An 11631-nucleotide genomic window follows, 5' to 3' on the forward strand; every position below is an offset into this window, starting at 1 on the left:
AGAACATGCCATACTGGGTCAGACCAAGAGTCCATCAAGCCCAGCATCCTGTTTCCAACAGTGGCCAATCCAGGCCATAAGAACCTGGCAAGTACCCAAAAACTAAGTCTATTCCATGTTACTGTTGCTAGTAATAGCAGTGGCTATTTTCTAAGTCAACTCAATTAATAGCAGGTAATAGACTTCTCCTCCAAGAACTTATCCAATCCTTTTTTAAACACAGCTACACTAACGGCACTAACCACCACATCCTCTGGCAACAAATTCCAGAGCTTAATTTTGCGTTGAGTGAAAAATAATTGTCTCCAATTAGTTTTAAATGTGCCACATGCTAACTTCATGGCATGCCCCCTAGACTTTCTACTATCTGAAAGAGTAAATAACCGATTCACATCTACCTGTTCTAGACCTCTCATGATTTTAAACACCTCTATCATATCCCCCCTCAGTCGTCTCTTCTCCAAGCTGAAAAGTCCTAACCTCTTTAGTCTTTCCTCATAGGGGAGCTGTTCCATTCCCCTTATCATTTTGGTCGCCCTTCTCTGTACCTTCTCCATCACAACTATATCTTTTTTGAGATGCAGCGACCAGTCAAATGCCTTCTGAAAATCCAAGTACACTACATCTACCGGTTCACCTTTATCCACATGTTTATTAACTCCTTCAAAAAATTGAAGCAGATTTGTGAGGCAAGACTTGCCTTGGGTAAAGCCAGGCTGACTTTGATCCATTAAACCATGTCTTTCTATATGTTCTGTGATTTTGATAATTAGAACACTTTCCACTATTTTTCCTGGCACTGAAGTCAGGCTAACCGGTCTGTAGTTTCCCAGATCGCCCCTGAAGCCCTTTTTAAATTTTGGGGTTACATTAGCAATCCTCCAGTCTTCTGGTACACTGGATGATTTTAATGATAGGTTACAAAGATTTACTAATAGGTCTGAAATTTCATTTTTGAGTCCCTTCAGAACCCTGGGGTGTATACCATCTGGTCCAGGTGATTTACTACTCTTCAGTTTGTCAATCAGGCCTAACAAATGCTCAGACTCCAGACTGAAGCCAGCAAAAGGAGGAGACGGACAGTTATGAGAAGAACTACTTTCCTCTTAACAGCGGGAGAGGAATGCGCCAGCGGTGAGTGGGACTGGCGGGAAGGCTGGGCCTGGAGACTGTGCCAGAGAGACTTGTAGGGGTCCCCTAAAAGTCAGAGGCCTAAGGCAGTGGCTAATATTTGCCCCACCATTGGGAGCAGCTCTGAGGCCTCTTTATCTGCTTCTGACCTTTTCCATGCAGGGGCACTTGCTGCCTGCCTCGCCTGTACCGTGCCCCCCTGGCAGCAGCCCCAGGCAGTTCCTGATTCCTGCCGACTCTGGTCCCCTTCCTGCACGGAGCTAAAACAGATAGCATGGATGCCCCGCAGTACTGTGATGCCACTTTCACCCTTGAACTCCTGCAAAAGGAAGCACAAAGCAACAAAACACAAAAGCCAGAGCTCACAGGGAGAAAAGAAAATGTTCTCTGAAACACTTCAGTTGACCAGATAAAAAGAAGTAAAAAAAAAAAAAAATACAAAATGTAAAAAAATGCAGCTTCCAGGTAAGCCAACAGCAAGGTACTTAAATCTTGAAGAAAAACACTTTGGCTGTACTTTGCCTTTAAAGGTCAGCCAGTCAGATGCTGAATTGCTGATGCATTCTGATTTCTGGCAAAGGCAGAAAAAACAGTGCTAAGCCACCGACAGGATTTTCGATCAATCAGAAGTCGGAGAGTGTTGACTCCATCTCAGAGCGGCTCTGGAGAGTATGGGACTGAGTGCACAAAAGGAGCGGAGAAGGAGCTGGACGTGCTCCATGCCTGTGAGTCAGAACGAGGGACCTGGGGTTGCAGATTTCCACCGGGCAGTGCAAAAGCTGCCGGCTTCCACTTTGTCTTACGAATAGTGTGAGGCTACCTGGAGCCCATACCTTGGTCACTGTCTGAGTCTGGTAGGAGGACCAGCACCTGTTCAGACCTGTGCTGAAAGAGGATCCAGATGAAAGGAAAAAAAAAGCACTTAGAGGCCTTCTGCCAGACCCAAGTGCTACAGGACTGTTTGAAGTGAGTAACAATTTATTATTTAGCTGAATTTGGGATCTCACTGAAATCCTGCTTAAGGATCGGGCCTATCCTTATCTCCATGCCTGGGAAACGTTTGAGATCTGGTCACCCTGAGATTGGTGTAGATTAACTGGGAGGGTTGTGGGGAAGGAAGTGGGTGGTGGTGATGTGTGAACGTTCTCCCTCTCCTCAGCCATTCTTCCCCTGAACGTACACACACATTCTCTCACATGTGCTTTCTTTTTCTCTCTCCCTCACAGGCACACAGGGCTGAATTTAGGGTGCGTGGAGCCCTGGGCAAAACTCCCCTCTCCTCCCAATTCATGGCACCCCCTCCCCCCCTCCTCGGTCCTTTCTTAAGCTGCAGTAGGATGGGATACGCAGCGGCCATGCGACTCCTCCTTTTGGTCGTGGCAGAATGGGATCCGCTGAGGTAATGCTGACCTCTCCTCCTCTGTCCCCATGCTCCTCAGGGCACCCATCATCTGACAGAGCACACTCCAAAAACTGGCGCACACTCAGCTACGTTCCCTCTCTTGTTCATGCACATACTTTCTCCCCTCCAGGGATGACCTCACCTCTCTCTCCTACCCCACCCACCTCTTCTCAGTTAGACCCCAGCAATCTCCCACTTCCTGCTGCCAGATCCAATCCCACCACGCGCTCTACTCCTTCCCCTCAAGCCTAATCTCAACAGCCTCTGACCCTCCCACTTCAGAAGCTGGCACTGCTGGGGATCCTGTGGGCCAATGAATCTGGATCCTCCATCTGACCCACACAACTGATGCTTTGCCCTGCTTCCTCTTGCCCATGTGAGCTGATTTATTCATAGCTGCCTTCTTCCAGCCTGAGACGGAGCAGCTCCTGGACATTTCCGGTATATATATAGAGATCTGGCGATAAAATCCCAGAGAGTTCCCTAGGTTTGCTTACCTGAAGAGTTGCAAACATGAATGAATTTTAGCTCTGTTTCTAATTGCAGGGATTTGGAGTCTCTGCCGTAAAGACCATCCGCACTGTTCATCCACTGCAAGCAGCGCATTCAGAGCTAGCTAGTAAATACCGGAATTCTCTGTCTCCTCCTCACCCTGGTCTTTATGAGGGCAATTTTCTAAGTGACTTATGTGGATAAAGAGAGTTCTATTCATGTAAATCGACTGCCTGAAAATTGTCCATCCTCAGTGTGTTGTGCGTCCCGTCCGCGCTCGGCCTGTGCCCGGGCCTGCTCACCTCATCCCTGCTCCGGTGGGCCCTGGGTCGTCCTCCCCTGCTGCTGCTGCTGCCAGCTCTGCTCACCCTCTGTGTACCGCAGTGGCGTCCGCTGGGCCTTCCACCGCTCACCAGGCCTCAGCGGGGCTCGGTGTCCTCCATGGCGTCGGCTCCGCCCCTAGGCACGCGCTTGCGGATCGCGCAGCCTCTTAAAGGGCCAAGGGTGGCTCCCAGCTCCGCGGCGTGCCCTGATTGACAGCTGGATATAAGGAAGTGGTCAGACACCACTTCCTTGCCTTGGCAATCAGATCGTATACTCCAGTATTCTCTAGTTTGCCTGCTCCAGTGTCTCCTGTTCCAGCGTCTCCTGTGTCTTCTGTTCCGGCGTCTCTCCATCCCTGGTAGTACCCTTCGGACTGATCTCATGGTACTGACCTTTGCTTGCTCCTGACCTCGTCTGCCTGCTGCCCGGATCCGACCAATGCCTGTACACTGACTAGTCTTGATCGCTGCCTGGAACTTGACCTCTGCCTGGCCTGACTACTTCTGGACTGACCACAGGTACTGACCCCTGCTTTGGTTGACCATTCTGGACTGATACTCTCACCTTGATCCTTGCTATCCACTCGGACACTCTCTTCTGGCCTCCTGCGACCTCTGGACATTCTTACTTGGACATCGACCGCGCACCCTTGTTTGTGGTGGGCACACCCCTGCGTTTCCTCTCTAGGAGACCCTGCGAGGCCCACCGAAGACCAGGCGGCCCGGGTAACCAAGGGCTCAACCTGAGGGAACTCCGGGTTGCTATTGGCGAAGCTCCAGCTATCCTCTGTCTCCTCCTGTGCTCCGCCTCCTGGTGGCAGGCGCTCTCTGGGTCCGACCGGAGGGCTGTACCAATCCTGCACCAGGCCAAGGGTCCACCTCCTGCACAACACAGTGGAGGTAATTTCATGTAAAAAAGCATTTCTATGCCACAAGAATCCTCGGCTCAAAGCGGCTTCAATTTAATAAAACATCCATTTAATTTATTACAGACAGAAAAAAAAAAAACCGACAGACAAACTAATTTTGTAACAGCTGTCCTCAATTTGAAATCAGATCTGTGTGTGGGTTACACCAATTTTCAAAAAGAAAAATGATCCCATCCAAACAATCCACACACAATTACGTCTGTTCAGTTGTGCGTGTTTTCTTTTTCGGGAAAGTTTACATGCATGATTTTGAAAATGCAAAAGTATGCATGAAAGTCCAATTCCCGCCTCCCTCTGCTCACTGCGTGTAAACTTCTGGGCATATATGACACAAGCGTGCAAGCTTACCCACGTAGCGGACAGGCAATTTTATAACCGACCACTTATGCAGGTAAAGCACAGTTGAACTTGCAGAAATGCCTCAGAAAATTACCCTCAATGGGGCTAAAAGTCAATTTGCTTGTAGCGTGTAGACACACTGATTGTGTATTTAGGTCATGGGAGGAAAAGTATGTGTAAAGATTGCAATTTCTCCACATGTGTACGTTTCCAGCAAAAATCTACCCTCAGGATAAGCAGGAGCACATGACAAGTCTTCACATATTGCTGCGAAGACCAAGTGTAAAAAGTTTGTGTGTCCTTTGCATCAATGTGCATAGTTTGAACATTTTCTCCCATGATCACTAAGGTCTGTTGCATGTAGAAGGTTATTTTTGGCTGTGATATGAGTTTATTTCAACATTGCTTTGCTCTCAAGTTGAATAAAGTTTCCTTATTTTGCTTTTAAGGCCTACGTGGCACGCACTGGGGATTGCGCCACTGTAATCCTCAGACATCTGTATGGTTTCTGGGAAGAGAACTCTTGTAGACTGACCATGAGACATGGCTCTAGATGGAGGTGTTGGTGGTGGCATCATCCGAATTGAACTCTTCAAACCCGGGGCTATCTGCTGTAAGGCCACACTGTCACCACTATGAGTTCTTCGGCCAACATCTTCGTAATTGGAGTGTCACGCCTCTAAGTCCTCAAAATGACTCATTTGAAAAGTTTTTTGACCTACTCTTTTTTTTGCACGCATCTAATTCAAGTTTTCTGGCCCCCATCCTCCTACTCACACCCCCATAAATATTCCTTATTTCGAAAAACGCTGTTCTAAAATAATGGTTTTAAAATTATCTCCTTGCCTCCATAATTCATCATTTGTATGACCTGATGCTATTCAAGATGAAAAGTCAGGGGTTATTTCGACCTCCATGAGGCTCCACCGTTTTAGATGCTTTATGGAATGCTTAAGTCCAGAAACTTGCACACAGTGATTCATTATACAGCATTAAGAATTATTAGTGATCAAAACACCGAAAATCAGGTTTTCTTACAGGGATATTTTTCACAATTAACCTTGAGCAGGAATACAAATTGACACATAAGGATGGCTTCCTATCACCGCAGCACTGCTGCAGTCTGGCTCAAAATAAAATACTTAGCAGAAGATTTATCAAAATTTTGCTTGAGTGCAAAATGTGCTTCATCTTAGTTAATTAAAATATCCCAGGATTGGGGTCAGTCTGGTGGTTCGGCTGCACCACCTTGTGGGGGGACCTGAGCTTGACCCTGACAGCAGCTTTTCCCTACCCTGGACTGGCCAGGGCTGGGGATGCTGCAGAAGCCCCTAAGGAGGGAAGGAGTCCCAAATCCTTGGGCAACCGTAACTCCCAGTGACCGGATTTTGGGCCCATGATTGCCGGGCTCTGGTGCATGACCCCCGGCCGAGGACCAGTGCACGTGATTTGGGAGGGGCTATGAAATAAGTGAATCATCCTCAGGGACTTGCAAATGAAAGCTCAGGGTGCCAGATCCCATCTGCAGCTCTGATTGGACTGCAAGCTCAAACAGGAGGAAACGTAGCCACTCCCCCCGCCCCCCCTCCCCCCATCAGTATTTTTAATAGGACTGAAACTGGAGCAATTTTTGCATCGATGCAAAATTTTGATAAATCTGTCCCTTTTTTTTTTTAATTTCTCTTTTTGAGCCTCCATCTGAGTGCTTGACATCCCTCAGACCTCCCATTCTTGTTTCAGTCCAATGCCTTTCATTTTTCCACTCTGTTTTGTGTCATTTCTTTCTGGGCCGTGCATCTCTTACTGTTCTTCTCGTCCCAGCTTCTCCACCTCCGGAGATTTGTGCCGCCTTCCTGTGCCACGCCCTCCCCGTCTCTCCTTATTCTCTTCACTCTGCTTCTCTTCCTATAACACATCCTCTTTTTTTTGTAAAGCAGATTGCACTCGGTCACCCTCCCAAAAAAACCCGGTATAAATAAGTGATTGTCCAAAGCAGCTCAAAAAATGTGAAGAAGGTTCTGGGAAAGGGCCAGAATGTTGGTTCTATCACTACATTCACTCGCTTTTTGTTTTACACAGGAGTGTCTGAATGGTAATGAATTATTTTGCACATATTCCTTTACCAGGTGAGTGCACCTGTTCTTCCTCCTATCTCTTTGCTCAGGGGCACTGCATTCTACTTTTCTATTCTCCCCACTCTAGATTAGGACTGAGGTGCATTAGGCTAGGATTAAGGTGGATTAGCAGACGTGTTCAAAGCTTTCCTACCGTCGGCTTTTTATTAGCAGTAAAAAGGAGTCAAAGGGTCTGATTTACTTAGGGGCTGTTCCAGTTTTGCGCCTCTGGGGATGGGCGTGATGGTGGTGGGGGGAGACTCATAAAACAGGCCTAAGCATGGAGAAAACACGACGAACAAGAAATACCAGAGAAGATGCTCAATGATCCCCATTCTGTGCTGAAAATAGAAGGGAAAAATAAATCTCCCCATTTTGCCAGTTTCCCTTTCATAGCCCGACTGACTGCATTTCCTTTGCGTTAGATCAATATTTATCACGAGAATGACAGAGCGCCTGAACCGAGCCTGCACAGATGACGCAGAGAGAGAGATACGGCCACCTCTGCTTTAGCCAGCGGCATCAGCAGGCAATCTGCTCCATCGCCGTGCCGTACAGGTTGGCAGATACAGAAAGAGGAGGCTGGCAGCATCTTCCTGCTTTCCTCTGAGTCCTGAACGTGGGCCTAGGCAATGAGCAATTTAAAATGAAGGAAGCCTTCAGGACATGAAGGAGATGTGAGAATTGCCAGTCAGATCACAGACTGAGGAGGAGTAGGGTTCCTTGCTCTCAAAGACACTTTGAATTTGAGAAACAAGAACTGTGAGTATAATCGGAGCCCTTTGTTCAAATCCCAGCTAAGAGTTGTGGGATTATCTAAATATTCAGAATTAAAATTGAGGAAAGGAGAAAAAAATGGGAGGGAGATTAGAGAGAGGGTGAGATAAAGAGAACAGAGGAGAAGAAACAGGCACAAGGGAATACCAGTGGTATAGCGACGGGCTTCAGGGGCCTGTGTCCCCTCACGTTTGCCTCAGGCCCTCACCTAGCAGCAGGATCAAGTCACATTTGAGTCAGCCCTTAAAGGTACAGCAGTTAGAAGGCCTGGAGTCACTGGAATCAATGCCAGCCCATAATCCCCTGTGCCTTTAAAAAGGCTAACTTGAAGAGGGAAACAACACTGCTTTTGGCAGATAAAAGCACAAAAGTAAAGGAATACCCACCTGATTGGAAGACTGTTTACATAATTGTTCCTAAGCAGCCCATTAACATATGCATAAAATAGCTGCCATATCCAGAAAGGGAGAGTAAGAGAGCCAGAGCAAGGAGAGAGTGAAAATGACAAAAATATAGAGTGTTCGGAAACACAAAAGGAATGTGGAGTAAAGAGCACACACATCTAGGGGAAAAATATAAAACAGAAAGAATGTGTGGATAAGCGTACACTGTTCTGGTGATAACTTAACACATGTATTTATTTGAGGCAGTCAGGAAAAATACAGTCCTTAAATTTCAGGTAATAACATATTAGATATAGAGCGTTGCCAGAAATGATAGGGCTTTGTAGCCGCTGCTGTGAAGACCCATATAGAATGGGATAAGGGTTGGAAGCTAGCATAGTGCCCTTCCCATATTAACCGTTAACCACCACCACCACCTCTCTCTCCCCCCCCCCCCCCCAAAAAAAAAAAAAAAGATTTGGTTCTGGCTATGCCTCTAAGAAATAGAGCAGAGACAGACATTAGAAAGAGAGTCAACTATACAGAAAACAAAAATGGGCAAGAAAGGGAGATTTAGGTGGAACTATTTCAATCCCATAATCCTTTCTTAAGATAAGAGATTAGCTTTTGAAAAATAAAATTAAATTGAACTATAACAAATAGACAGGTGAGAGTTCAGAACTAAGATCTCATAGACCCATCTTTTCATTGCCAAAGGAAATTTCTTCCTATTTACTCAATGAGAGAGCATGTACCCAAGAGTCCCAGATGAGATCAGCTCCAGGTATCTGGTCTAGTCTACCTTAAAGCTAAGTTTGAATGGCCCAGGGAGGATCCCATACCGGGGAATAAGAGTGCAGGCCCAGGAGGAGGAAGGAGGCCCTGGAGACTCCAGGAGAAGATTGTTCCTGTAAGATTGCTGACCAGATTGTTTGTGAGGTTGAAACTACGTGAGTACAGCGGGAATAGGCAGCCCGGACAATAGCTGACCTCAGATTATGGTGTTTGGGAAGAGGCAGCTCCTGGAATACAGCTGGCCTATTTTGAGTTTGTATTAATAAGTTGGGATTTCTACAATATGAATGTGGACAAGTTTGCACTGCAAATAAAAGCACTTAAGGAAAAAGCCAGACCACTCATGTTTGTGTCACATTCATCTTATTTGTAGCTCATGAACAAACTGAGGAAAGTATAATTTCCTTCATGAAGCACCTAAGTACTTTCCCTCTTGCCTCCCTCTTTTTAACAAAATGTCTACAAGAGTGCTCTTGTGAATTAAATTAAATTGGCATTTATTTCCTCAGTTTAACTTACTGTAATGCTGCTGGTTAGGGCTGGGAAAAGAAACATTTTCATTTAATTTATTTAGTTAAAAAATGAAATAAACATAAAAAAAAAAAGAAAACCACAATAACAAAACAAAACAAAAAAGAAACAGGGCCTCCTGAGGCCTCCCATGCCCCCCGGCCATCCCTCCCATCCGAAAAAATGCCAGGGCCAGGATCCTCCCCAGCCTCCACTTAGCCGGTCCAGGAGAGATCTGATGCTGAGTCCTAGTCCAGGCCAAAGCCTGGACCTTGAGTAGGGTGTTAGACCCTAGGCCCCTTCTCTAGCTTACGAACACCCTCGGCTCTGTGGGAAACCGCCATTGGACACCCTTGTGTGCACTCAAGGAAGAGCTGGCAGATGGATGCTTAGATGCGCAACGTAGGATACAGTTACTGTAAAATCATGTTCATGCACAAAGGCACAGAAAGTAAAATCAGGGCTTAATTCACAGATAAAAAGGAAATAGAACTGTGGAGCTGAGGGGGGTGGGGAAGAAGGAATCAAGGCCAGGAGTGACACAAGAACATAAGAACATAAGAAAATGCCATACTGGGTCAGACCAAGGGTCCATCAAGCCCAGCATCCTGTTTCCAAAAGTGGCCAATCCAGGCCATAAGAACCTGGCAAGTACCCAAAAACTAAGTCTATTCCATGTAACCATTACTAATGGAGGTGGCTATTCTCTAAGTGAACTTAATAGCAGGTAATGGACTTCTCCAAGAACTTATCCAATCCTTTTTTAAACACAGCTATACTAACTGCACTAACCACATCCTCTGGCAACAAATTCCAGAGTTTAATTGTGCATTGAGTGAAAAAGAACTTTCTCCGATTAGTTTTAAATGTGCCCCATGCTAACTTCATGGAGTGTCCCCTAGTCCTTCTACTATCCAAAAGAGTAAATAACCGATTCACATCTACCCGTTCTAGACCTCTCATGATTTTAAACACCTCTATCATATCCCCCCTCAGTCGTCTCTTCTCCAGGCTGAACAGCCCTAGTCTTTCCTCATAGGGGAGCTGTTCCATTCCCCATATCATTTTGGTAGCCCTTCTCTGTACCTTCTCCACTATCCCAAGCACATACCTGAACACACTCTTCTTCCTCCTCATTGCAGTGATCCTCCAACCCCAGCGCCCATCAGTGATCAGCTCCCACCTCCTCTGTTGTTCTTCACCCACAGAGCTGATTTTCACAATCAATTCTTCTCCAATTCCTCAAGTACTGGATAAAAGGTGGCAGAATACCATTCTAGATTGTTCTTTCAGAAACTAAGCTCTGGGTTATCAACTCAAAAGGCATTGAATTAGCGTACGTTTGAAACTTGAGAGCAGCAGGGTAGTCACCACCCGGGTTGAAGCCTGGGCGATTGGCATTACTGCTCACACGTTTCACACTTGCACTCATTCAGCTCCTCTTTGCGTGGGTTCTTTAGGCTACAGTGTCTGCTGTAGGATCCACCCCCTCTCCTCTTCTCTGCACAAGAGGAAGGGAAGGGCTGCTCTGGTCTTTAGGCTGCAGTCTCTGCTCCAGACTCACCTCCCTGCTCCCTGCATGCCGACTGGAGGGGAGGGGCTGGAGCTCCTGCTCGTCTGCGGCTTAAATCTGAAAAGAAATGGTGGAACTCAGTTCCAGGTAGTTCCCCCTCAAATTAAGATCTCAGTAAAACAGTGCAGAGGTTTATTTATGTATGTATTTATTTATTTTCTTAATTACAAGTTTCGGGGCTTATAACAGGGTAGGCAAAACAGCTGCTGACTGGTAATTTTTGACCATTATTAAGGATTTTGTTACCTTAACAAAAAGAAGCCTGTAGCATTCATGATGCTCTATGAGCAGGGCTAGATTTAAGGTGTGGATCAGCCGGGCCACTGACTTGGTGCCAGCCTGTAAGGGGCACCAAATATCGATTTAAAGGGGATCCAAATTAAATATTGGTTTGAAGGGGGCGCTAAATTATTGGCCTGCCCGGGCACGCACATGCCTTGATCCATTCCTGTCTGTGAGACAAAGCGGCCAGCAGTGCAAGCACATGGCCGCGGGTAACCGGCTACAGCTTTTTATAAATGGATTTGACCTTTAATGCCACCTTTTAAAGTAATGTGCCTGTCATGTTATGGGTAACACTCTAATTGCAAAATGGGCTTCCCTGGCCAGGCTACAGCATTACTGGGAGGTCGCCTGGCTGCTGCGATTCAGGAATATGTAAATTCTGAAGTGAGCTGTGGAAATCAAGCGGCCTGATAAATGGTAAGAATCGTAAGCCGCTTCAATATCATATACAAGCTTGCTCACACTTATATGCACGGGAAAAAGAAAGTATTGTGAGGCGACATCAGACATTGCGCAAGGAACTCCTGAATGAATTATTAATATTGGCACACATGTTGTCTGAGCCTATCACTATGTTT

The 11631-nt window shown here is 46.3% G+C and overlaps 1 long non-coding RNA gene across 1 annotated transcript; it reads left to right on the forward strand.

The window, feature by feature from the left end:
• Positions 1-1703: 1703 nt before the first annotated feature.
• LOC115075113 lies at positions 1704-3932 on the forward strand. Its single transcript, XR_003852428.1, has 3 exons — positions 1704-2097; positions 2358-2530; positions 3080-3932. It is a non-coding gene; the product is annotated as an uncharacterized LOC115075113 (long non-coding RNA).
• The last annotated feature ends 7699 nt before the right edge of the window (positions 3933-11631 follow it).

This window comes from Rhinatrema bivittatum, chromosome 13 (assembly GCF_901001135.1).
Source record: "Rhinatrema bivittatum chromosome 13, aRhiBiv1.1, whole genome shotgun sequence".
Lineage (NCBI taxonomy): Eukaryota > Metazoa > Chordata > Amphibia > Gymnophiona > Rhinatrematidae > Rhinatrema > Rhinatrema bivittatum.